Genomic DNA, 25,447 nt, shown 5'->3' with positions numbered 1-25,447 from the left:
TCTGACAATTTTGGACAGCTAATACACTAAGCAATTATTACAGCATTCACTCTCTCAGCTGTAATCCTTCAAGAGTTGGCACAGTATTTATGAGCCATTAATTCATCGGCTAGATATTTTTGTATCTAAATCTTGTATATATACCTCCCCTTGCAACGTAGTTGGGGTTGGTGATTTTCTCTCTGAGACAATATATTGTACATTTTTAGATGATCTAATGCAAAAGGCTGGAAAAGTTCATTATTTCCTGAATGTTTGATGTCTCAATGATGCTCTGCGTGCTGTTACAGAATTCCTGTGCTGTCTAATGGAACAATAAGTTATCCTAAACTATGTTTTGTCTTCTTATGTCTGCTTAAATCATATGCATGTTTCACTAGTCTAACAATAGAGAAAAGGAATAGTATAGGAAATGTTTGATTACACCCTGTGCTCAATCTCTGTTGTTGAATATATTTTCTTCAGAATTAATCATGGACATGAATTCTTGATTGCTCATGTTTGTATTGGTTCTATAAATATGAATGTTATTCAAGAATTCTTCAATGCTCCTAAGTAATGTTCCCACTGTTCCCCATATCAGCTTACTGAAAGATCCTTAGTTGCCTTTCATGCCCTGATTCCATCCCATACAATTACAGATTTAAAGAATTGTTCCATAGACACTTATCTGGTTCTATAGCATCACTGTTGTTTCAAGACAGACATACCAAGCAATTAAACTTCACGGACTCCATGCCCAATGGCCTAGATCACCCTGTAAAAATATACCTGTTCTGACTGAAATCATCATCCAGCAAATTCAAAACAAAACCTTGTGCATCATAGCTAGCCTAAAACGCCATCAAAACAAAGTTAAAGCAGAAAGAGAGAGCCCTCTTTGGTTATGGGTAGGCTAGGACCTGTGGCCAAAAGATTGGTTAGTGGTTACCTCGGCTGTATTCCCTCAGGAGTCAAAGGGGACAACCTGAGTGTTAACATAATTGGCGACTCCACTGGGGATAGAACGAATTTTTCAACTACTGTCTGCTTTAGATAGCGGTTCCAAAATTTGAGCAGTTCCTTAACAATTCTGAAAATATTCTTAAAAATACCAAAAACAAGTTCGGAAGCTGGCTCCTAAAAAGAGAACTAGGCATACCAGGTCAAATCCTGACCCAAATCCTCCACCTGTTTTCGATAATCCTAATTTGATTCCCAAGACTCTTAGGAACCAAAAGGAACCAGAAGAATTTGCTGATTCCAGCCCTGAGGCAGTTCAGCAAAGTTATATCCCAACCCCTAATAAACCATCAATTCATCCGCACATAACCCAGTCTTCCCCCTCTTCCTCATCCACTTCCCAAAACATACTATTCACACTTCCACCCAATACACAAACTGCTATTGTTGTCCCTGTTGTTCCTGTTGTTCCCCTTCTACCTGCTGTCCCATTGATCCCTGCAAATATGGCTAATCGTTATGCCCCCCTTCAGCTACCTGCTAATCTTGGGGCTATGCCTCAGGACTACCAAAGTAAGATCACTTATTTTGATGGAACCAATACATACACTGCCTTACAGCATACCAAGAAAATGCAAGATTACTTTGAAAACTATGAAATAGACGATGATGATGTGAGAATGAAAATTTTTGTCCAAAGTTTAACAGGTGAAGTAAGAACTTGGTTCAGAGCACTTGCTCCAAATTCCATAGCTAATTCGGGCGCTCTTTATCAATCCTTCCTGAACAGATGGGAGAAGAAAAAGGATCCTCTACACATTTTATCGGAGTATGAAACCATAAAGAGAGGCCCACAAGAAACTGTCCTAGGTTATTGTACAAGATTCAACACTGTTTATGATGCCATTCCTCAAAATCTTAGGCCTCCACCTGATTTACCCTTAATCAAATTTCCGGATGGGTTTGATGCTGATATGGAATATCAACTAAGGGAAAGAGCCCCTGCGACCCTGGCAGACATGCAAAACATAGCTGTAAGTGTAGAGGCAAATCTAATTGCCAAAAGAAACCGGGCAAGAGCTGAAAGAAGAACCACTTTTAAGGAAGAACCCTCAGCATTTGAGCAAAAGCTAGATGCAATCATCAAAGGTATGGACAGACTTGGGGACAGGGTAGAAACCATAGAAAGAAAATCATCATGGGAAGGTCAAACAAGCACTGCTAGAAATCCAAATTTTAGAAAGAATCAAAATCCAAATGTTGGAAGGACTGATCTTGACCAGCACATTAGACCTCCTTTCCAAGAAAATTATGCTGAGGCCTCAACATCTAGCGAACCAACTGAGGAGCCTCACATCAACCTAATGGGTTTAGACAGTGAACATCAGGTATTTTTAACACAAGAAGATCAAGAGGTTTATAATGACAATCAATTTCACACTAAGTCAGGAGAATCATTTTATTTTAGAGAAGGTTATGATGTAGCAGTCTATGAGGTACATAAACAGTATAAACTAAGGAGTAGAACTATAGATGTACCTGAACCTCTTAAACCAAGGGACAGTAAGCAACCAAAAAAGACCAATGACAAGACTGTTCTTCCAGAATCCGCTGGCAACTCAAACCCACACACCACAGAAGTCACTGTGGAGGATATCTCAGAACAACAACCCTCTGAAAACCAGCCAGCCCCACCCCATCTTTCAAAGGCAAGGTCAGATATCACCCCTGAAAATAAATATGGTACCAATTTCACTCAAAATCATACCAACCATGAAGAAAGGACTACTGAAAACCCAGCTGAAAAGGAAAAATCTGCTGCACTTAATGCCAAAGTTCAAATGGAAAAGCCCTTTAACTTGGAAACAAAATAAGTAAGCTAAAGATATCGGTCCCTCTTTCTGAATTAGCCAAACATCAAGTGTACATACAACAGATTAATAGGTCACTCCAAATATCAGACAATAAAGATGCTGTGAATGTCCTAGATGATCAACTTGAGTTACTGTTTAGTCCTGAGGTTAACGGAAAAACAACAAATGGAGGGGTTCCACCCTTCTATGTCAGTTTAAACATTCATGATAAGGTTCTACACAATGCAATGTTTGATTCCGGGGCCTCACACAACTTAATGCCCAAATCCGTAATGGAAAAACTTGACTTAGACATCACAAGACCTTATAAAGATCTATTCTCATTTGATTCAAGCCAAGTCAGGTGCTTAGGCTTGATTAAATATTTATGTGTCTCCCTGGTCCAATATCCAACCAAAACAATTTTGATGGATGTAGTGGTAGCTGACATACCTCCTAAATATGGTATGCTCTTGTCCAGATCCCGGGGGGCCAAACTCCAAGGATCTTTGCAATTAGACATGTCCTACGCTACCATCTTAGTCTTTGGACAACCAAAGAGATTATACCGCGAAACATTAATGAAATATGTGGTAAGCAGTCAAGAGAAGCCACAAAACTTCCCAATCTATTCAATACACTCTGACATGGATTCATTTATTCTCTACAATGCTGACATCTGTAGCAAGGCTTATTCTGAACTATTAATGGCAGCAGAGGCAGAGGAATTGAATGAACAATCGGCCTCCCAAGACCAAAGGACTTTGGATATAATTGATATAAAAAAGGAGCATGATGTATCAAGTAAATCGCAAGAAACCAATCTGCCCATGATCCAACTTTCTAAAGATCTCAATCCAAATCTTGATCATGAAACCTTATGGTACTTAGAATTTGATGGCTTTGTAAACAAGTTAGGAGCTGGAGCAGGAGTATGGATCCACAACATGCAGAATGACAGAGATGAAGGTCATGCATATCGGCTAAATTTTCGATGCACAAATAATATGGCTGAGTGTGAAGCCCTTCTGTTGGGTCTCAAATTCATAAAAAATTTAGGTGCAACCAAAGTTTCAATCTTAGGAGATTCAGATCTGATCATACAACAGATAAAAGGAAACTTTATCAAAAATAATCTAAGGTTAAAAGCTTACAAAGGAGCAGCTATCCAAGTACTTGATACCTTCTCAGAATCCCAGTTAACTAAAATTTCTAGAGAGCTCAATCTACATGCTCATAGCCTGGCAACATTTGCCAGCACCTGCAAGCTACCGTTCAAACCCAATCACACCTTTACTGCTGAAATCAAACATAGACCTGTAGTCCCGGATAACATCAAGAATTGGCAAGTCTTTGAGAGTGACACACTGATAAACAACTTCCTCACTTTAAAGGAATAATTTTCCGGCATAAACATTGATACTAGCACTAGAGATGATCAACCACAGGCATACACAATTACACAGAATATATCAGCTGAAACAACAAATCTGGTTTTGCATCCTACCACCTTTAACAACGAAAATGTACAGGAGCTGAAGCAAACAGATTTTGATGAAACAGCTGAAACAGAAGCCGAAGTAATTGATCTAAAGGACAATTTTCTGCCCACAGGTTTAACCCCTTTAGAGGACTTGTTTGATTCAAATGATATCTCAAGAAAACCAAAAATGCAACCTCTAAATGCTGAAATTGAAAACTGTAACATTGGAACCACAGACAATCCCAAAATGATAAAATTATCCAAGGCACTACCAGCTGATCAGAAGTTGAAATACATTGAACTGTTCAAAGAATTCCAAGATATTTTCGCTTGGAGTTACGAGGACCTCAAGTCCTATGATACCACAGTCATCCAACACACAATACCATTGAAAGAAAACCAAAAACCTTTTAAACATAAGCTTAGGAGAGTGAATCCAGTCCTCCTTCCCCTCATCGAAAAAGAAGTTAAACGTATGTATGAAGCAGGAATCATTGCTCCAATCAGGTTCTCAGAGTGGATTTCAAACCTAGTGCCCACTAGGAAGAAGACAGGAGAGATTAGACTATGTGTTGACCTAAGGAATTTGAATAAAGTCTCTCTCAAAGACCATTACCCCTTACCAAAAATGGATCATATCCTACAGAGGGTAGTGGGAGCCTCTAGGATCTCATTATTAGATGGATTCTCTGGATTCAATCAGATTTTAGTACACCCGGATGGTCAAGACAAAATTGCATTTACAACACCTTGGGGAACTTGCAAATATGTCAAAATGCCTTTTGGGCTTAAAAATGCAGGGGCCACATTCCAAAGAGCAATGGATATTGCCTTTGCCAAAGAACTCCATGATTTCCTAGTTGTCTATCTCGATGATCTTACCGCCTTTTCAAAATCAGATCAAGAACACTTAGAACATTTAAGGCAAATTTTCTTAATTTGCAGAAAATATGGAATATCTTTGAATCCAAAGAAATCACTGTTCGGTCTGGAGGAAGGTAAACTCTTAGGGCACATAATCTCAAGAGATGGTATTAGGATTGATCCGGACAGAATTCAAGCTATTCTTCAGGTTCCCCATCCAAGAAATATCAAAGAACTGCAGGGTTTTTTAGGTAAGATTAATTTCTTGGGAAGATTCATCCCTAATTTGGCCGAGCTCATGAGACTGTTGAACAATATGTTGAAGAAGGATTCCAAGGTCAAATGGACCATAGAAGCTAAGCAGGCCTTTGAGGATATCAAAAGAGGATTGACAAACACACCAGTCCTAACAAGCCCTAGGTTTGATAGAGATTTTATCATTTTTTCTTTTGCATCTGAGCATACAATTGCTGCTGTTCTGTTACAAAAAGATGACCAAGGATGTGAAAAACCCATTGCATTTTTCAGTAGGGCCCTTAGAGATGCTCCCTTGAAATATAAGATCATGGAAAAGCAAGCCTATGCATTGGTAAAAGCCATCAAAGACTTTAGAATCTATATCCTGTACTCTCATATAATTGCCTATGTCCCTAATGCATTGGTCAAGGACATTCTAACCCAAGAAGGAATTGAAGGCAAAAGGGGCAAATGGATTGCCAATATCTTAGAATATGACATCGAAATCAAGCCTACCAAACTAATAAAAGGACAAGGTCTAGCCAAGCTGATGACTGAAACCAATTTTCAAGCCCTTGACATTAATGAACTGGACAACGAATAGGAGATGACGACTCCACAGATCAACCAAGCCTTTATGCAATCTCCCTGGTATGCTGATATATGTTTTGTATTGTTAAACCTGCAAGCTCCTCCAGGGTTGTCCAGAACCAAGAAAAGGTTCTTGAAAATGAAAGCATCAAAGTTTTGTATCATAGACAATGTTTTGTTTTGGAGAAATCACGAAGGAATCTTACTTAATTGCCTAACATTGGATGAAACTGATAATGTCCTCAAAGAATTTCATGCAGGTGACTGTGGAGGACACTTATACTGGAAGTTCACAGCTGATAAAATCCTAAGGGCTGGATTTTATTGGCCTTCCTTGTTTACTGATGTGAGAAAATTTGTAATGTCTTATCACAAATGCCAAATTTTTGAAGGCAAGAGAAAGCTACTGCCTTTACCACTCAAACCTGTTTCAACTGAGAGACCATTCCAGCAATGGGGTTTAGACTTCATTGGTGAAATTCACCCTCCATCCTCTGGCCAACATAGGTGGATTCTAACTACTACAGACTATTTCACCAAATGGATAGAAGCTGTCCCTTGTAGGCAGGCCAATGACTCCATTATTATACAATTTCTAAAAACCAACATCTTGTCCAGGTTTGGCTGTCCAGACAAAATTATCACAGACAATGCCGCTGCTTTCAAGTCCAAAAAAATGATCAACTTTTGCTACAAATACCATATGACCTTAGGTCATTCCACTGCTTACTATCCTCAAGGTAACGGCCTAGCTGAGTCTTCCAATAAGAGCCTCATCAACATCATCAAGAAATTTTTGGAGGAAAATAAAAAGAATTGGCATAAGAAGTTGGTGAATGCACTGTGGGCAGACAGACTGACCACCAAGAGATCCATTGGCACTAGTCCATATGAACTAGTTTATGGAATGGAAGCAAGGTTTCCTTCATCTTTAGGTATTCCTGTAATCAAGTTGCTGCAAGAAATACAAGCTGAGCCCAATGACATTCAAAGAAGGATCAATCAGACAATTCACTTACAGCAAACAAGAGAGGAAGTCTATCAAAGAACCCAAGTACTGCAAGAAAAGCTCAAAAGAGTATTTGACAAAAGAACCAAAGCTGAAGACTTCTTTATAGGAAACAAAGTGCTGAGATGGGATTCCAGGAGGGAGGACAAAGGAAAACATGGTAAATTTGACTTCTTGTGGAAGGGGCCTTATGTAATTTATGCTGTACAAGGTAATAACACCTATTTTCTAAAGAGCTTGGATGGCTCAAACACTGAGGAAGGCCCAGTCAATGGGAGGATGCTCAAGCATTATTTTGACCCCCTTTGATGAAACATTGCATAGTCATATGTTGTACATAAATATGTGTATTTTCAGTATTTTCATTTACAGCAGTTAAATAAAGCACCAAGTGGAGCAGCTTTTGAGAAAGATCAAGCTACTGCACCATTTTTGATATATGTTTTGGTCCTATCATTGGAAAGCAAGAGAAAACACTTGGGAACTATCAAGGTGACGAGGAAAACTCAGAGAAACAGGTAAAAAACAGAGCTATAATTTCACAACAAATCAGCTCAGTGGATACTTCATACAAGTATCTAGGATTCAGAGCAATGGTCTCCAACAAAAGAAACATGCAGACTGCAGCAAGAATGGAGAAATAAGGCAATCTGACCTGCTGTTCTTGACTTTTCATCTGGAAAATCCATCCCCAAGTGGAGCCACTGTTAGCCTCCTATACCAATAGGTTTTCATTTTTCATGATTGACAGTGGAAGTGCCAAAAATGTTCATCTTCCATGATACAAAGGTTCCATTTTTGTGAAAGAAACAGACAGTTAAAAAATGTAAAGAGGGTATGCCTTAAAAGAATAATCAAAAGGCAAGAAAATGAACTGGTTAGAAAAAATAATTGAAATGAACCCCAAAGAAAGACCATGAAAGTGGCTAAGCCAAAATGCCACTGCTATCTTGATGGATGGTCCAACAGTTCAAGCTGGGCCATACCATGTTTTAAATTGCCTGTTCTAGACTAGAGAGAGAATACCTGCTCAAACAGTTCAAGCTTGGCAGATGACTAGTTGAATAGAGAAAGGAAGGAGCCCAACTGCTTAATCTGGGCCCTTGGAAGACATAAGGGTAGACTTAGATAGGAGGGCAGCAAAAAGAAAAGAGGATTATCAGGGTTTGCAAGGCTAAGTGCACCCATCCAAAAGAAGAAAAAATGTTAGGCCTATTAGGCAGGGTAGGCAGTTGGAGGTTGCAGAAAACAAGATCTAAACACATGATATATGGAAAATCATATCTGGTCTCACCAATAGGAGAAAGGCAAGAACAATGATCTATGTGGCAAACCATCAAGCATGTCTAACTTCCCTCATTCCCTTCAAAAGCTTTCTTACTAACATCCCCTAGAGGACTGTAGGATCTGCCTAAACAGTCCTCCTTGCATTTCTCATTTGTGAAATTCATGTCAAGTTGTGACCTTTTTCTCCAAAAAGAAGCCACATTTCTTGTCTAAATTCATTTCTCACTCTCATCTGCTTCTAAATCTAAGTTTACTCCTTAAACTTAGCTCTCTGCTCCTCTTTCACATCCCAAATCCATATTAATTTCTAAACTTACTATATAGCTCCCTAAGTGCCCCCCTCCCCCTACTATTATAGCATTTTTTGCAAAAACCCAAAAAATATGTAAATATTCCCCCTTTTTAGCATTATAGCTAAATAACATGTCATGGGAGACCTTAGCCCATCTGGGACTATAGTCAATCCTTACCTTGGAATTAATCTAACCCCTGGTTAAGATTAATAACCTATGACTAAACCCCATTCACCTAAAAAACCCTTGCAAAGTGATCACCCCTTAAAGTAAAAAACCCAATGTTTAAATATTTTTTACGAAACCCCGTTGCATTAACCCTTATCTATTTGAACCCCATAAAACCCACCAAAGCTAAATTTTTTGAGCCCGCGCCATTCAATATTAATTAAATATCGGGCGGGTCCCACCACAAACTTGCACGCCGCGTCGGAGCGCCCGCCAACCGTCGATCTCCCGCCGTGCCTGATCCAACGGTGGGCGGGTAATCTGGGCAGTGGATATGTCAATATTTAGCGTCCGGGGAGCGGGCGGTTTTGCTCCTATACACGGGCCACGTGTCGGTAGCTGGGGTTGTTCGGAGCCCTCCCCCCCGAAACCACCTTCGCCCAAAGGCGGTGCGGGGAAACCGGAAACCACCTCCCGCTAACCGCCACCCCCGTTACGTCAGCCCCTCGTCACTGTGATGTCACGCCCGAGGCCCCCGCCACTGCGCCACATCGCCCTCCACGCTGTCTTGCCACCTCCGCATGCCTCCACCGTGTCCGGCCATGCTGTCATCCCAATTAGCATCCACGTCACCGTCCATACCCGGGGCCCGCTGATGACGTCATGCTGACGTCATCGCGGGAAAGCGCCAAAAAGCCATATGCGCCAAATTTATCGTTAAAAATGCGGAAATCGACCGTTTTGGGTCATTTTCATTCAAAAGTTCGAGTGCGCTGTTCTGTCCATTTACGCCAAATTGCCTCCAGATTTAGAATTTAGACGATTCAGACGCCGCCACCTACAAATTCAACGACATTCTCCGTCTTCCAGTCAATTCGGTAGCCCTCGGCGCTAGTTTATCCAGGTATTTCGCCAAATCCAACCCATTTGCCATGATTCTTCCCATTCTCTGCAAATTTGCCACTGAATTGCCTAAGGAACTCCTAAATTAATGATGTTGGCCTGTTAATGATTAGCCTAAAAAGATCTTAAGCACCCTCTGTTTAAGTTTCACTGTCACAGTCATTTTGGGCTTAAACGCACGCGAAACTCTCACGCCTGCCCGGTACTGTTCCCTTTTGCCGAGTTTTGGTTCAAGCTCTCTCTATTCTAAGCTGCAATCCTTTTTCTCATCTGCAATTTCCCTCACTGTCTACAAAGTCTAAGAGTTCACCAAGAGAAACTGAAGCTCAAATCAAACTCTGTAAATTGTCCTTTCAATACTGCCATAAAACATTGATGATTTTAAGTTCAGCTACAGTCATTCTGCCACTCCTCTTCAAATCCTCATAAGCTGTCATCTCTAGCCTGTTACACTCAGAGGCTGCATTCCAAAGATAACACCTGAAAGTTATACAATGGCTACACCATCAGCTCTCAGTGTTGCTCCTATGAATCCACCAAACAAGGAGCTTGAGGCCATGCCTCTTGCTGATAGAGATTACCTCATCCAAGACCTTGTGGCTGACAGGAACCATTTACAGACCTTTCGCCAATTGAGAGACAACTATTTGAGCAACCATGACATGTATGGGATATGGGAGTCCAATCTGCCTTACTATTTCCTTCCATCTGTTAATATTTTTCCAGAAAGCATCCGCTTATGTGCTGAGAATTATGATCCAACTCAGAGAACTGTCAAGTCTCCATCTGGGAGCATACTCTTCAACATCAATCCTGACTCAATCAACCAAATTCTCAACTTCAAGCAAACTCAGCTGCTGTTTCCCTTCTCCATGAACTATTTACTGGATGCACGCGCCAAACTTTCCACTGCTGACATTGAGAAGGTCACCAAGACATTCATGAGGGCAGACTGCCAGCCTACAGGGCCACCTCCTTTCTTGTATGTCCATTTCACTGATGTGGGCAAGCTCCTAGTTGACATGATCTCCTATGTGTTGGGCTACAAAACCAGTGAGCACATTGATGAGACAGTGCTGGTATTATTAGCTGCTTATAGCCCAGGCCAACCTCCTGCTTACAAATATAACTTTGCCAAGTTTATAGCCAACAAAATACATGACCAACTTTTGAAAGTGGATAGGGAGGGTGTGTTCAAATATTCATCATATATCTACCACTTGTTCATGTATTATCAGTCTGAGGTTTTTCAATGCCCTATCAAGAAACTGGATTCTAGGGGAGAGAGGAGGTCTGTCATCAGTTTTCCACCAAGTCGAAGATTCACCATATTCTTACTGTGAATTTATTGACCAATTTGTGTACCCGGTCTCTTGCCTATTGATGAGATCCCCTCCTCCCAGACTGTCATTTGAGATCCAGAAGACTTTTCAGCTGTCCAAGAACTATAAAATAGGTGATTGGTACCTATACCAAAACCATACAGTCATCAGAATCTATGGCTGTGAGCTCTGTCCATATAGGCTCCCAAGATATGTACCAATGAGAATGTTCGCCTTGGAATACTATAGGCAACTCATTAACTCTGACCTCACCCACTTTCATAGTGCCAAGAAGAAAGCCCATCTCAAGTTCAAAGACCATATGGGCCCCTTTATCATGAATAAGAAAGAGGGTTGGCAAGAGGCTGATCAAATTCTCAGAGATAAATACAAACTAAAGAGAAGCTTCTGGTGGGTCCCTTATGATCCCGAAGGCTTCATCGGTGCTAGAAGAGTCAAATACAGGCTGCTAGGGTATGAGCACTGTAAATATCCACAAATTGAGAAGTATGCCAACCAAGATGAATGGTTGCAAGGCACATTAATTGAGGAACTAACTCAAGAAGAAACAATGGAAAGAAATGTCAAGGATTTAGAAAAAACTCTTGACTTAGATTCTGTGCAGCAGGTAACTTTCAAGCAGCCGCATCCAATTGGAGAAGGTACCTCCACTGCTGCAACCGCACCAGTCACCCAGGGGCCATCTACATCAGCATCAGGTACAGATAAAGGCAAGGGGATAATGGGTGCAGAAAAAGAAGTAGTGACAGAAAAACCTGCCTCCTCAATTGGGCAGCAGCAAGAGCAAACCCCTCCACCACAAACAGAGGCACCAACAGTGCCTGCCTTACAGACCCCTGCACATGAGGAAAGGGGCAAGAAACGGGACCGAGAGGAGTCCACACCTGCTAGTGGATCCGCTCAGCAACCCAAAGCCAAAAGACAAAGGGTTGATTCTCCGGTCATAGAAGAAATCAGCGAGGAGATCCTTGAGAGCCCAAGGAAAGAAAGAGAAGACAGCTAGTAGATAGCCACAAGCTCTTTTCAACAAGAGCAAGGAGTATAGCTTGGCATGGAGGTGTCCTCCTCCACTCAGCAGAGCAAGAAGCCATCCAACACCAAGGCCTCGTTCAAAGAAATTAAGGCACAAAATGAGCTGTTAAGAGTGCAGGTATGCAAACAATTTCTCAAAGCAACACCGACTAAACAAGAGAGGCTGATGTCAGTATATGATATCCAAGAGGAAAAGATAATCCTCAGCCATTTTAAACCCAAGATACTGCAACCTCACTCAGCTGCATATTTTGTCAAAACAAAGTTAGAAGTCATGGCAAAAGACATTCACCCCATGGATCAGATAGAGCTGCATAAGCAAAGAGGGGAAATGGTCTATGCCACACTGCTAGACAGGGACACAATGGTCCATGAATTAAAAGAATCTCTGAAGAACACCAACACTCAGCTAGATTTGGAGAGAATATCCTCCACGACCAAGGACAACAGGATCAAAACACTGGAGGACATCATTGTGGACTTAGGACTTGATCCCAAGGATCCTAAGGGTGTGAGGGCCCTTATGAAAAAGAAAGAGGATGATATTGCTGCATTGAAGAAGAGACTAAAATTGCTTCCTACTGAGCATCCTCAAACAACAGAATTACAGAAAGAAAAGGAAGCTGAGGATCAATTGGACCTAATAATGTAGCTGAATCAAAGAGTAATTGATCTGGAAAAGGAGCTAGAAAGGGCACTCCAAGAGAAACAGGGAGAATCAACCCCCCAACCTCCTCAGACTGCCCCAACCACTGCAGCAACAACAGATGCAGCATCAACAACAACAACTTCTGAGTCCAGCTTAAACATGAATGAATTAACAAAAGTTATCAAAGAGCTGGAGCTTCAGGCGACAGAGATCAAGCAAGCCAAGGAGAAATTGGCAGAGCTGGAAGCCAAGTATGACAAATCCAAGATAACATTAGCAGAGCAGACTAGAGAGATTAAGGCCCTAAAGGACAAAATAAAGGCCTTAGAGAAGGAACTAAAACTAGAAAATACTCTGGCAGAAATAATAAGGATTTTGTGGGCCCGAATTGACCACTCCCTTACCAGACAGTGGAAGTCAATCAAAACAGTGCACGAACAGATGGAATTAATAGGCCAAGCAAAAATTGAAAGCCAAAAAGCCAGAACACCACTAGGGAATAGGCCTGAGCAGACCAAAAGGATGATACATTTTCTCAACAATCAGACCAAGGAGGAGCTGGCAGCCCTAAACATCATCAACAGAACAGATGCTGTCCTCACAGTTAAAAAGGTGCTGACCCTCAGAAATTTTGTACAAACTGTGGAGAGAAAATGTCATGAAATGCAGGCTGAGGTGGATGAATACAAGCTTAAAATGGGAGCATTGCAAAACAAAGGATTTCCCAGCCTATTGACCGGCACAGGAAGACTGCTCACCCGTGAGCAATATGCCACTAGGATGACAAATTTTATTGAAAATCAGATCACAGCATCCGCCAGTACTTCTGAAGAAACAGGACCTCCATCAGGGCAGAGCCTCTATGACAAGCTTGAAAATCTATTCTACATTGAGCATGAGATTAATCACCTATTTGAGGTCCCACCAAATTTTTACAGGTATACAGAGGCAGATGAAACCTTGATAAAGATACGAAGACACCAACTGCCCAAGGAAGATTGGTGGCAGGCAATGCTGCAAATTTTGCCTCAGTAATCTCGGTTTGGTCTGTCCTAGTCAGCTTCAGCTCAACCAAAGTCAAAAACAGAATCAGGACAGCATGCAAGGCGGCCAAAAAGGGTGACTCAGCATGACACTACGACAACAAACTAAAGCAAAGGAAACGCGCAAATTTGGGCAATACGGCTCCACCCGACTCAATGAGTCACAAAGTCAAAATTCTCTGACAATTTTGGATAGCTAATACACTAAGCAGTTATTACAACATTTACTCTCTCAGCTGTAATCCTTCAGGAGTTGGCACAGTATTTATGAGTCATTAATTCATCGGCTAGATATTTTTGTATCTAAATCTTGTATATATACCTCCCCTTGCAACGTAGTTGGGGTTGGTGATTTTCTCTCTGAGAAAATATATTGTATATTTTCAGATGATCTAATGCAAAAGGTTGGAAAAGTTCATTATTTCCTAAATGTTTGATGTCTCAATGATGCTCTGCGTGCTGTTACAGAATTCCTGTGCTGTCTAATGGAACAATAAGTTATCCTAAACTATGTTTTGTCTTCTTATGTCTGCTTAAATCATATGCATGTTTCACTAGTCTAACAATAGAGAAAAGGAATAGTATAGGAAATGTTGTATTACACCCTGTGCTCAATCTCTGTTGTTGAATATATTTTATTCAGAATTAATCATGGACATGAATTCTTAATTGCTCATGTTTGTATTGGTTCTATAAATATGAATGTTATTCAGGAATTCTTCAATGCTCCTAAGTAATGTTCCCACTGTTCCCCATATCAGCTTACTGAAAGATCCTTAGTTGCCTTTCACGCCCTGATTCCATCCCATACAATTACAGACTTAAAGAATTGTTCCATAGACACTTATCTGGTTCTATAGCATCACTATTGTTTCAAGACAGACATACCAAGAAATTAAACTTCACGGACTCCATGCTCAATGGCCTAGATCACCCTGTAAAAATATACCTGTTCTGACTGAAATCATCATCCAGCAAATTCAAAACAAAACCTTGTGCATCATAGCTAGCCTAAAATGCCATCAAAACAAAGTTAAAGCAGAAAGAGAGAGCCCTCTCTGGTTACGGGTAGGCTAGGACCTGTGGCCAAAAGATTGGTTAGTGGTTACCTCGACCGTATTCCCTCAGGAGTCAAAGGGGACAACCTGAGTGTTAACACTATTGTTGTTGAAAATATTTTGAGATCACTAACTACTAAGTTATATTCCAAAGTATTCGCCACTGAAGAAATGCGGGATTTGAAGAGTCTTACACTGTGGTGCAAGCAATCCTTTCTGCGGATAGAAACAATCTCTCTAGTTCTATGGGAGGATCTAGCAACTACAAAAGACAATTACATGCAATCTTTCCTAATTCATACCATAAAATAAAAAGGAGGATAGATCTCCTAGCTCTATCTGATGCTGATACCCTTGATGTCGACCTTGACTCTTTGGCTTCCAAGATCACGATCTCCTCTTTGCCGGTGTAGCTGAGTGCCTACAAAAAATATCAAGTGGAGACAATACAACTATGAAAAGCATAACATTTTCTAATACAAATTATGTAACAGATCAATGAGCATTACAATAAATGGACAATAATTGACACATTTATGGAAATAAAACATATATTGTATTATTAATATATGAAAAAGGGAGCATTACAACTAACGAATGTAGAATTTTCTCTACAAATCAGCTAGCTCATTGATATCATGTAGAAATTTCACTTGCATATCAAACTGATATATGCGATGTACTAAAGCATAATACTAGATCTACATCTACCATAAACTTTGCGGAAGCTAATCAACCATGAGCAACATCAAGCATGAAAAATTATAACTGATAAGAAGGAACCAATCACACATAACACAAAATATATCACTGGGGAAAGCACCAGAATAAACCCCAACACGGTATTATCATGTTGATATTTTCTGTTTTATTAAATTTGGAAAAAATCTCATGTATGCGACAACAATAGGATTAGTTGCTATATTAGCTCCAGTATTTTTTGAGGAGGAGTTAATGCATCCTATATTTTTTGTGAGGGAATTTATGATTCAGTTTTATACTCCAGCTATAAGAAATGTAATCTCGTAGAGGATTGTGAGAGTGTAGAGAAAACGTGGTGAGCTGAGAGTATGTGTGAAGAATTAAAATTGTTGTAATCTCTTGTTGAATAATAAGATTGCCGATGCCTCTGTTCTGGTGGATGTAGCCCAGACTGGTTGGGTGAACCACGTTAAAATCTTTGTGTTATGGTTTTGTGATTTTGTATGTACTGTGTATGTATGTTTATTTTTATTTCCGCTGCGCATTGTTTGGTATAGCAATTGGTATCAAAGTGGCGTAGCGGAAGTGTTGAGGGCCCATAACCTACAGGACTCTGGTTGTGGAGCTGGTACATGTGACAGAGACGTGGAAAAAAGAGCTTTTTTTTGGTTGGTGTGGTTTTGGCTAGAACAACAGTGCCAATTTTGAGCTAAAGAAGGGGCTGGCACGGTTTATTCAGTAACAGTCGCACCAATTGGCGCGGAAGTTCCAGGAACAATTGCGGTAGTGCGCCAACATGCCAGAAAGGGCTATTGGCGCGGAAACGAAAGGGTTAATCGCGCCAATTTCCTGCCTTGCATGGATTTTGTTTCAGGCACGGGTCTTCCGCCGTCGAGGAGCGCCAGGTAGTTTATTTTGTTTCAGGCGCGGGTTTTCCGCTGTCGAGGAGCGCCAGGCAGTTTTTCCTTCTGGTAAACCTGCAATTTTTTGTTCTGTTTTCAAATTGTAATTACACGGTACGACAGAGGCATTTTATAGTATAAAGAAAAGGCATTTTTAATTTGGAATTGGAGATTCTGTTTGTTACAACATGGCAAAAACTCAAAGTGCTCGTTTTGAGATCGAGAAGTTCAATGGCAAAAATAACTTCGAAATCTGGAAAGTGAAGATGCATGATCTACTTGTGCAACAAGGTGTGGCGAAGGCGCTGTTGGGAAAATCCAAACAGCCTTACACCATGACAGATGATGAATGGAATGAATTGGATGGAAGAGCTCTGAGCGATATTCGACTGTGTTTGGCGGATGATGTTTTGTTTAACATCGTGTCAGAGAAAACTGCTGCTGGTTTGTGGACAAAGCTTTAGAAGCTGTACATGACAAAATCCTTAACCAATAGGATTCTTCTGAAGCGACAATTGTACAGTCTGCGCATGAAGTAAGGTACAACTATTACTGATCATTTGAATGTCTTTAATACTCTCATGGTGCAATTAGAAAGTATAGAAGTAAAATTTGAATCAGAGGATAAAGCTATAACTTTATTATGCTCGTTGCCCGAATCATGGGATCATTTTGTTACTTCTATAAGTCTAAGTATATCAGAAACCCTCGAATTTGATGATGTTGTTGGAGCTTTGTTTTCCGAAGAGACAAGGAAGAGGTCAAATTCCAAAACCTCTACATCATAAGCAATGATGGCTAGAGGTAATTCTAGAGAAAGACGCTTCGGTAAGCACAGCGACTCGCGTTCAAAATCAAAAGGGAAGAAGAGTAAGGTAAAGTGCTGGTTTTGTGGCAAATCGGGACATTTGAAGAAGGACTGTTGCAAGAGACAACAAGCATCCAAAAAAGACTCTTCAACAGAGAAGAAAGAAGAAAGCACGACAAATACAGGTTCGGCGTCCAAGACAGGTATGAGTGATGAAGTGTTATCAGTTGATTTGTCTAGTCATGATCAACATTGGCTGTTAGATTCTGGTGCATCAAATCACATGTGTATTCATAGGGAATGGTTTAAAACTTATAAACCAATCAATGATGGAGTAGTTTACATGGGAAATGATGTCACATGTAACATTATGGGGATTGGAACCATTCAGCTTAAAATGTTTGATGGGACAAATAAAATTTTAACTGATGTAAGACATGTACCTGAACTAAGGAAAAACCTCATTTCATTAGGAGTACTAGACACTAATGGATATAAAACCTTTATTCAAGGTGGAGTAATGAAAGTTTATAAAGGAATTTTACTAGTAATGAAAGCAAAGAAGGTTGGAAATCTTTTTCAGTTAGAAGGAAGAACAGAGTCAGATCATGTTTCTACAGTGTCTGAAAACGACAGTAATTCTATTCATTTATGGCATCAAAGATTGGGCCATATGGGCGAAAGAGGTTTAAAGATTTTATCTGATTGTAAGTTACTTCCTAATTTAAAGTCTGATAAGTTAGATTTCTGCAAACATTGTCTGTTTGGGAAACAAAGCAAGCAGAAGTTTAAAACCGGAAAACATACTAGTAAGGGAATCCTTGATTATATCCATTCTGATGTTTGGGGTCTGTCTCCTATAACCTCATATGGAGGTTCGTCATATTTTGTATCTTTTATTGATGATTTCTCTAGAAAAGTGTGGGTCTACATGTTAAAGAAGAAGTCTGATGTGTTTACAGTTTTCAAACAATTTAGAGCATTAGTTGAAAACATCACTGGAAGAACTATTAAATGTCTAAGAACTGAAAATGGTGGTGAGTTTACTTCAAAGGAATTTGATAATTATTGCAAGGAAGCTGGGATTGAAAGACATAAAACCACTGTGTATACTCCTCAGCAAAATGGAGTTGCTGAACGCATGAACAAGACTCTTTTAGAGAGAGCAAGAAGTATGCTGAGTAACGCCAATTTGCAGAAGGAATTGTGGACAGAAGTGGTTGCTACAGCTTGTTATTTGATAAATTGATCACCATCAACTGCAATAGGATGAAAAATTTCTCAAGAGGTATGGAAAGGTCATCCTTGTGATTATTCTAAACTGAAAGTTTTTGGTTGTGATGCATACGCTCTAGTTTCGAAACATCAGCGTTCTAAATTAGATCCTAAATAAAAAAGGTATATCTTTGTTGGATATGGTGATGGGACTAAGGGATACAGATTGTGGGATCCTACTACTGACAAGATCATCATTAACAGAGATGTTAAATTTAGTGAATCCTCACTTGAAAGATCATATGTAGATGATAAATTGAAACAGGATAATGTATCTAAGCTTCAACACATTCAGTTTGAAACTAGTTCAAATACTGATGATAGTCAAGATGAACATGGTTTAGATGTAAGTCATGAACATGTTTCAGATGCAGATCATGAACAAGTTTCAGATGTAGATCATGAACATGTTTCAGATGCAGATCATGAAGAAGTTCCTACAGATAATAATCAACAATTTGTGGAAGTACCAGAAACATCTTTAAGGAGGTCCACGAGAATTAAACGTCCTCCTAGAAGGTATGATGATTATGTTACTTCAGTTGCTTTAACCGCTAATGATGATGAACCTTTGTGCTATCAGGAAGTTGTCGAAGGTTCTAAAAGTGAAAAGTGGAAAGAACTATGAAGGACGAGATGATGGCATTAGACAAGAATGACACATGGGATCTGGTAGAACTTCCTAAAGACAGAAAAACTGTGGGATGTAAATGGGTGTACAAATTGAAAAGGGGTGTTGATGGTTCAAAGGATAGGTACAAAGCAAGGCTGGTCGCGAAAGTTTTTTCTCAGAAAGCAGGCATTGATTTTCATGACATATTTTCACCAGTTTTAAAAATTGTTTCAATTTGAATTGTATTAGCATTAGTTGCCTTACTTGATTTAGAATTACAACAACTAGATGTTAAAACTACATTTTTACATGGATATTTAGATGAGGAGATTTACATGGAACAACCGGAAGGGTTTGTTCAAGATCACAACAAGAAATTTGTCTACAGGCTCAAGAAATCATTGTATGGTCTGAAGCAATCGCCTCGACAATGGTACAAGAAATTTGATTCTTTCATGTTGAGTCAAAATTATATAAGAAGTGAATATGATCATTGTGTTTACTTTAAGAAATTAAATAATTGCATGTTCATTATCTTAGTGTTATATTTTGACGATATGCTTTTAGCAAGCAAAAGCATAACAGAGATCAACAGGTTAAAGGCTCAGATGGCTAGGACATTTGATATGAAAGATCTAGGAGCAGCAAGACAAATTTTGGGCATGAAGATTTTTAGAGACAGGAGCAATGGTAAGCTGTGGCTATCACAACAGAAGTATATTGAGAAAATACTCTTGAGATTTGGTATGCACAATGTGAAGCCTGTTTCAGTCCCTTTAGCTTCCCATTTTAAGCTTTCTTCTAGTTTATGTCCTAATGCAAATGAAGAAAAGGAATATATGTCTCGAATTCCATATGCCAATGTAGTAGGTACATGTCTTACATCATTCTTAAATCCTGATGATGGATCCCATTTGGGATTTGAAACGTTGGTATAAAAATGTTCATACTGTGGATTCTCTGGTCACTGATTCAAAAAAAAAAAAAATGTAGTAGGTTGTTTAATGTACGTGATGGTTTGTACTCGACCAGATATTTCACATGCAGTTGGGGTTGTCAGCAGGTATATGGCAAATCCAGGAAAAGAACACTAGTCAGTAGTGAAATGGGTGCTTCGGTATTTGAGAGGCACAAGTGATTATTGTATCACTTATAACAGAAGTAGTGAATTCGTTTGCAGATATGTTGATTCCGATTTTGCAGGTGATTTGGATAAGAGAAGGTCAACTTCAAGGTATGTCTTTACTCTTGTAGGTGGAGCTATTAGCTGGATGTCAAAGCTACAAAATATTGTTGCTTTATCCACTACTGAAGCAGAATACATAGCTGCTTCGCATGCTTGCAAAGAGGCGGTTTGGTTGAAAGGTTTGATTAGTGAGTTTGGTAGGTTACAAGACAACATCAAGTTATTTTGTGATAGTCAAAGTGCAATTCATTTGGCTAAGAATCCGGCCTATCATAGTAAATCTAAGCATATACCTATCAAGTACCATTTTGTAAGACAGGTTATCACTGAAAGGGGTGTTTCTCTTGAAAAAGTGCATACGAAGGAAAACTGTGCAGACATGTTCACGAAACCAGTTTTGTTAGAGAAGCTATGTTGGTGTCTGGCTTCTCTTGGCTTGCAGAAAAGATAAAAATAATAAATGAACAGGGTATCAGGCTAATTGTTGTTAAGGTGGAGATTGTTGAGATTTTCTGTTTTATTAAATTTGGCAAAAATCTCATGTATGTGACAACAATAGGATTAGTTGCTATATTAGCTCCAGTATTTTTTGAGGAGGAGCTAATTCATCCTATATTTGTTGTGAGGGAATTTATGATTCAGTTTTTTACTCCAGCTATAAGAAATGTAATCCCATAGAGGATTGTGAGAGTGTAGAGAAAACGTGGTGAGCTGAGAGTATGTGTGAAGAATTAAAATTGTTGTAATCTCTTGTTGAATAATAAGATTTCTGATGCCTCTGTTTTGGTGGATGTAGCCCAGATTGGTTGGCTGAAACACGTTAAAATATTTATGTTATGGTTTTTTGATTTTGTATGTGCTATGTATGTATGTTTATTTTTATTTCCACTGCGCATTGTTTGGTCTAACATATCAATCAAGTGGAAATCTCAACAACATACAAAAAGAATCAGCTCAAAAGCTATCCTGCTCTCTCTGTACTCTGATGATAAAGCTCATGGACTACTTAGCCCTGTATATAAAGGTTGCACCTCAGGTCCAAGCTCCTATTTCCTTGCATAGTTTTGATTGGGGTCCAATTACAAAGCACATGTAAATTGGCCTGATCATACCTATTGTCACCTCAGGTCCAACTACGCAATCATAGAAGGAAGAAGCTTCCTTCCCCATGCAAGGAATACTTACTAAAAATATCCTAGCATCTGATAGTACACTGTCCCACATCTGATTTCAACCAGGTCTCTAACAGAATTGACATGCATTAGTTGTCCATGAGTGAATACACAATTATCTGAAAATAATAGTTGTCACATGCATGCAAGCATCAACAAACTATATCTCATTAATTTAATAACTTGTTAAATTAATCTAACTGAACTTGAATAAGTTAAACTAAGTCAACTGATCCTCTCAATATAGAACTCATTCTTAATTCCTCAATCAACGGAGCAAATCAAGGACACATTCCCCAATTAGTGGAGAAATAATTGCATGTTCTCACAAAGACTTCAAATTTTCTTTTCCATAACTAATTAACTCATGGAGAATTAATTAATTAATATTCCAAACTGTTGGTAAGACCAAATTTGAATTTACTTCCTTAGATAGACTAGGGACTGCTATAAATAGGAAGGGACACAGAAATGCTATTTTTAGCAGTTTCACCTCTCATCCAAGGTGGCCAAAATGATCATTAGCCAAACTGCTATTTTTAGAAGTACTATTTTTAGCAATTCTATTTTTAGCACTTCCTAAATTTAGCATTTCTTGTTGCACACTTTTCAACAATGAAGCCTTGATGTTGGAAGCCTCCTTCAAGTGAGATTCCAAGTCCAAGCCTTAGCCTTCAAACACCTTTTCTCCTTTGCAAATGGGAAACATTTGGGCACAATTCAGCACTAGGATGGCAACCAACCAACCAACAACCAACCATTAGTGGATGGTGGGAAATTCATTTCTATGGAAGGAGAGGGAGTTGAGGATCCATGAAATGAGGGAGGCGTTCCACATCTCAAGGGAGAGATCGATAGAAGTAGGATCATGGTCCAGGAATGGAAGGTCTCGTTCCAATCTTCATTCACCTAAAACCACATTGTCGTTCTTGAGCCTTTTAGTAAGAGAAGATTCTCCTCCATTTTTGGGAAAAAATGCCTAAAGAGGACCAATGTAGATTTTCCTGATAAAAGGCACACTGGAAGCGCTAGACATGTGTAATGCCAGAGGTTGCTAGCATGAGACATTGACTATGAGAAGCACATTGGGCTTGCAAATAAGGTTTTTTGACAAGCTATTAGGAATTAGTCCAAGGCAAGTTTTTCTCCTTTTCTTCAGGGATATTCTTCAAAAATATGTTTCATGGTGAATACATTGTTTGTGACAACTTTCATCACTTTCGACATTGAAAACACAAAGTGCGACACTTCAGGATATGAGATTGGGAGTGTGACAAAATAATGTATAATAGATGCCTCTAAAGCATGAAGTCAGAATGAGAAGTGATGGATGAAGTGCTTTACAAGCAAAGGCAAGGACTTAGAGAACCATCGTCAACAGACCTGCAAATCGAACATAATAAAATATATCTGATATATCTAATATAAGTATGCTTAAAGTGTAAGCATCTAACAATACATGGATCCATGACATTGACACAATCTGTATAGAAAGGATCATTTTTACAATCATGAATACTTAATAACTCCATGCAGCCTGGATTTATCAAAAGAGACCTAGGGTCTTCATCTCTGTCTCAATTCAACCAAAGTACAAATCTCACCATGTGAATAAATGGGTCGGAGTCAAACATGGTAGAAACCACCTAATTACTGGTCAATGATGTAAATCGTTAATATGCATGAGAGAAACCACCAATAATGACGATGGATCTCAAGGTACAACAACACAATCCACGAGTGTGAACAATGAAGTTGAAGTCAAACACTCGCAGAATCATTCGATCGAAGGCCAGTGATGTGAACCTATCATCGAATGTGAAGAACCTGCCATTGAGGCATGCAAGCTCCAAGGTACTGAAAGGGAGTTCCTAGATCATCTTCTTGGATAATGAGTTGGAGTCGATAGGAAGTGATCCATTAAAGGAGGGCCATAATGTTTCCCACATCATCGACATGAAACATAGGATTTTTCAAAGTTGGCAAGAGTGATTCAGGATTGATGCAAAAAAATTCAAACAGGATATAAGTGGTTTGAATTTTCAGGTGGGACTTCTCTTGAACATATCAACGATACGACTCCAGAATTTGGCAGTATTTGAGTCAAAATAGGATCAGAGGTCATGGTGACAATAGGATATAATAAAATGAGAGACAAATGGATTTCCCAAACTCGGTAAGCCAAGTGACAAAGTGAGGATGTGCCAAACCTGACATGAGATATAGATAAGTGTCATGTTCAAGAGCGACATACTTCCTTTCATACAAAATAAAGGATATATGTTTCTTTCCATTTTCCTCCACTATTTATAGCGAGTAACTCCTTATTTTTAATCTCAAGCTTGAAGAGGATACCATATGCTCGTCATATAAGATCATCCTTTGGATGAATCCATCCAAGTATTTTTAATGAGCTCTAGGAAGGAGTAGCTTGGTCTTGTCATGGTGACAAGTCCTTTGTCCTTTTAGTTTTACGAGTCCGACGGAGGGGTAAATTGAAATCTTTTTGATGTTTAAAGAGTTTGAAAAAGAGGCAAAAAGAAAACTCCAGATGTCCCTTTTCATAGATATTCTCTTAAGTACGAAAAGATAGAAAAAATTACTCAAGAGAACCTCTTAGCCATGTTCGACTAAGGTATTCCTTTTTCATAGCTAGTCTATCTCAGTCCGGAAAAGGGTTAAACTTATACTGAGTAGACGCATTTTCATTTAATTTTACTAGTTCGAAAAGACAATTGCTCGACAATATTTTCATATTTTGAGAGTCTGAAAAGAGAAAAATGAGGACTCCTCCTTGAGGAACAAGTGGTATAAAAGGATAACAACTAGTTTCGATCATGATGGAACTGCTCAAAACATGTAAAGATAAAGAGGTTGGCTAATAAGACCAATCATTACAGATGTTCCCTAGGCAAGGGTAGAACATCCAAGTGAAAGAGTGTGATCATCCAAAGAGATGGTGATGATGGAATGATAAAACCAAGGCTCATCTAGAAAAAATAGGTTGATAAAAACAAAAATCACGAGAGGTAAAGTGGGAATGGTTTCATTTTTACACAAGCTTGAAACATGGTAAACTATGCTTGAGGATACTTGAAGATGGTTTCATTTTTTCACAAGCTTGAAACATGAGAAAACACTACCCTTAAGATTGGTTTCATTTTGACACAAGCTTGAAACAAAGAAAACTATGCTTGAGATAAATTTGCATGCCCCCAACATAATGACTCAATTCAAGGTACATGCCCCCCAAGCTTCATTTCATTCACCTAAGTAGACTATTGGGTACTAAAAGGTGGATGGAATGAAGGTTCATTTACGAGATCAAGTGAAAGACTCGACTGGGAATTTATGAGATCTAATCAACTTGAATTGGAAGGGGATTTGTTTCATTTTTTAAGGAGCTTGACATAAGAAAAGAACCATGCTCATGACACCTTGTTTCATTTTTAAACAAGATTGACACAAGTAAAGGAACTCTACTCTGGGAACCTTGATTCTTTTTTTAAGGACCTTGACACAAGACAAATAACTCTGCTTCGGGAACGTTGATTCATTTTTTAAGGAGCTTGATACAAGACAAAGAACTCTGATCTAACACCTTGTTTCATTTTTTAAGGATCTTGGCACAAGAAAATGAAACTTGATCCAACACCTTGTTTCATTTTTTAAGGAGCTTGACACAAGACAAAGAACTCTATTTTGGCACCTTGTTTCATTTTTTAAGGAGCTTGACATAGGACAAGGAACTCTGCTTTGGAAACTTTGATTGTGGACCATAAGAGGCCATGTCTTCCAAGAGGTTCTCATCAGAGGGGAGAACAATGCTTTGGAAGGGATAAATGTCAGGGGATCTAATGGAAAGTTTAGGTTCCATTTCCCCCAGCACATGATGCACTATATCACCGACTATATCACTAGTAGACTCGAGCATAAAACAGGTGGCCACATAATTAACCTGTGGCGTGGGTGATACCACTTGCATACAAGGACCATTTAGGGAAGACAGTTGGTTTGGAGTCAAATTAGGAGCA

The sequence above is a fragment of the Pinus tabuliformis genome, chromosome J (genome assembly GCF_031772625.1).
Source record: "Pinus tabuliformis cultivar Carrire ecotype Pingquan chromosome J, CPIR1, whole genome shotgun sequence".
Taxonomy (NCBI): Eukaryota; Viridiplantae; Streptophyta; class Pinopsida; order Pinales; family Pinaceae; genus Pinus; species Pinus tabuliformis.
Note: the sequence above shows the minus strand (reverse complement) of the source record.